Raw genomic sequence first — 3,775 nt, forward strand, 5'->3', positions numbered from 1 at the left:
AACCGAGAGTGGAGGCAAACTGCCTGAATTATGTATGGTAAAGTATGGCCCACTTTTCAAATGTTATATGAATAATGCAGGTGGACCCCTTAAGCAAACCTGGGGTATATGAAAAAAGGAAGATTACTATAAAGGATAGAGAGTGATTTAAAAAAATTCACTACACGGTTTTTTAAACATTTCATGAAAAATATGTACCAAATTTTATTTTATTTTATTTTTTTAATTTTTTAGGTGAGGCAACCCTTGGTTGACTTCACAGATTGCAAGGACATTGTCAGCTTACAATCCCTTATTTTTTTATTTTTTTATTTTTTGCGCCTATAGCACCTGGTCTTCCTAGGTGGTCTCCCATTCATGTACTAACCAGGCCTGATGCTGCTTAGCTTCCGAGATCAGACGAGATCAGGCTTGTTCAGGGTAGCATGACTGTAGATCCAAATTTTAAAATATATTTATATAGTATTCAACTTTTATCAGCATTATCTTGTAGATCTCTGATTTGAAACCTCCATTTTGTCCCTATCTTGTTTATTATAAATTATAAATTATTATATTATAAATTACAACATTGTTTTCATTTTTAAATTGTGGTATTATGACTTATAATAAGAAATATGTATATTTGGTCTTGGACTCCTTTCTGGCACAGAGCTCCTAAACCTTTTGAAATTTCCTAAGTGTTGAGAACATAAGGTACCTCTTGTTATGTTAATACAGTGAATTTTGGAAAGCACCTACGGATGGGGGCCGGTTTCCAGGAGAACCAACTATGTGTTAGAGGGTTGGAACTTTCGAATCTACTTCTGTGACCTCCTGGAGCGGGGAAGAGACTGGAGGCTTAATCAATCACCAATGGACAATAATTTAATCAATTATGCCCATGTAATGAAGCTTTCATAAAAACTAGAAAAGATGGGGTTCAGAGTTTCCAGGTTGGTGAACGCATAAATATTTGGGGAGAATAGTGCACTCTGAGAGAATATGGAAGCTCTGAGTCCCTTCCTACACACCTGGCCCTATGCATCTCTTTTATCTGGCTATTCCTGATTTATATCCTTTTGTAAACCGGTAATCTAGTAAGTAAAACATCCCTCTGATATCTGTGAACCGCTCTAGCAAATTAATTGAACCCAAGGAGACGGTCATGGGAACTTCTCATTTATAGCCAGTAGGTCAGAAGTACAGGTAATAACCTAGACTTGTGTCTGGTGTCTGCACTGGGAAATAGGGGGCAGTGTTGTAGAACTGAACCCTTAACCTGTAGAATATGATGCTATTTTCAGTTAGTTTGTGTCAAAATTGAGTGAATTGAATTGGATTCTTGGACACCCTGATGGTATCTAAGAATTACTTGGTGGTATGGGAAGCCCCACTACACACACACACACACACACACACACACACACACACACACATTGGAATTGCGTCCAAGAACTCAAAGAACAAGCCTATGCATAATACTCATTCTTTTGTTCCTTACCAGCGGTGTGACCTTACAAAGGTTATTTACCCATCCAAAGTCTCAATTCCCCTTTTGTAAAATGGAGTTGGAAATAGCTAGCTTAGAGTCATTGAAATGACTTATGAGAATTATGTAAGAAAATGTCTCACTGTCCTCAATGGTTTTTGTTTGTTGTCTATAATGTAAAATGTTTGATAAAATTTTTCTCAAAGAGATTTAAAAAGGAATATGTCCAAATGATGTAGTGATTTAGGACACATTCAAATCTCTTGTGGCTTGTATGGCTATGTATGTTTTAACACAAAAAGAATATTTTTAAAATAAACCTTTTAACTCTATTTATAACTAATGCCCTAATACAGAATAACTCATTATTTCTCTCCAAAATGCCCTAAAATAAAGGAAACTGCTTTCAGATTAAGACTACCTGCATGAATTTTCACTACTCAAATACATAATTTTACGTTTTGGTGCTGGGGGAAAAAAAAAGGCTTCGTGAAAAGAGGCAACAGCTTCACTAAGTACCCAAGTATTTTGTAATATAAGGATCTAGCAAGTGTAATAGGCCTTAAATAATCGTTCTAGAAGAAACTCTGTACTGTGTTTAGTAAATAATTTTGACTACTGGGATCATTTCCTTTAAAGCTGAATTTGCTAAAAAGCCTTGGGCACAATTTTAACAGTGTCCCAAAGCCCTGTAATTGGGCAATTAGTGCTTAATGATATAGAAGAACCTCTACCCTACATAAAATTGAATGGTATCCCTTGAGCTGTTAAGACCATGGAGGCATGCATTTTTCAATGTCAGCATTATGGGTTTTTTGTTGTTGTATTTTAACATATAGCAACAAAAACATATTTAATCTAAAGGCAATCAGTAACATGTAGAAGCAAAAATGTAAATGGGAAAGGAACACCTTGATCTTCGTGGTTATTGAGAAGTCCAGTTGAGTGAATATCATATTTGTGTGTTTGGTGAACTTTTCTTTTACTTTTTCCTCATCCTCTTTCATGCATGACATTAGAATTAAGCATGTTTTGGAGTGCTATAGTTTTAATTCTTTTTCAGTTTAGGACTTTTCTCCTTTATGAAGGCCAAGATTTCTGTAAAAGGAACTTTGGGAAATGGTTTCTTGATTCATATTTAACTTCCACAAGACCTGTGTGTGACATTTTGAAATATTCAATTATACAGACATTCACCCAGTACCATACACAATATGAGGCACTAGGGACATAGAAATGACACCACGTATGAGCAAGAAACATTTTCTCTGGTCTGGTGTTCTTGGCAACTGTCTGGGTTTTTTTGTTTTTTTTTTTTTAAATAACTAGAATCCTCTATACAACTAGTTTATATGAAATTAAGGTTATTCTTTTGTAAAGCTAATGTGAAATGACCTTTCATGGATGAATTGTTCTTTTGAAAAGCGACACCAAGTGGAAGCAGTAGTTCATATAGAGATCATTAAAAAAAAACAAAAAACTACTTTTCTCATGAGACAATCTTATTTAGAAGCAGAATTCTGACTAGTTCTGGCTTAAAGTCCATCCAAGGTCTAGGTGGTTAACTACTAACAAGACTAAAATATGGCCAAGAATGGACCCAAGGTAATAGTAAATCATAATGATAAATACTGTTAAATAATTATATGCATAAAATGATTATTGAATTTACCAAACTAAATATAAACAAAATCAAAATTTTACTACATTTGAGAACTTATGTATCCAAATAAAGGCCAAGAGGCCCAAGGTGGCACCTCAGCTCTCAATTACTAACTGTACATCTCAACAATTTATAAGCCTCCATTTCCTCACCCATGAGTTTGACATACTAAAGCTTTCCCTTCATTCAAGATAAAAATCACTAATACAAAAGCCTTTTACAAATTATAAATGCCATACAAATGTGGGGAAGTAAATTGGCTGACATTAGGCATATCTTCTTAGAAAACCACATATATTTACTTTAAAATAGTACAAAGTTCTCAGACATATAAGTCATCTTAGAAATGTACTCACCCTAAATTCTGCTGAACCAAACTTCAGGTGGTGCTGACTTGCCTGATGAAGAAAAGTGTGTTGAATTTGAAAAATAAAATCAAGATATTCAATGTCTGGACCTATTTTGAGGCACAAAGTAGAAACTAAATTTCTGAATTAAAGAACATGCACTTAGAAACAGAACATATATGCCAAAAAACAAACACAATATTCACTTCTCTGATCAGAATCCTTCATGTTGTTCTTCAGGTAGAGGGTCCATGTGTTTCGTTATTCAATTGGGAACTAGAAGGACATTCATGG

General features: G+C 34.6%; 1 pseudogene; it reads right to left on the reverse strand.

The window, feature by feature from the left end:
• Positions 1-318: 318 nt before the first annotated feature.
• On the reverse strand, positions 319-437 carry LOC120617192 (uncharacterized; annotated as a pseudogene).
• Positions 438-3,775: the final 3,338 nt, after the last annotated feature.

The sequence above is a fragment of the Pteropus medius genome, unplaced genomic scaffold (assembly GCF_902729225.1).
Source record: "Pteropus medius unplaced genomic scaffold, Ma_sr-lr_union100, whole genome shotgun sequence".
Classification (NCBI taxonomy): domain Eukaryota; kingdom Metazoa; phylum Chordata; class Mammalia; order Chiroptera; family Pteropodidae; genus Pteropus; species Pteropus medius.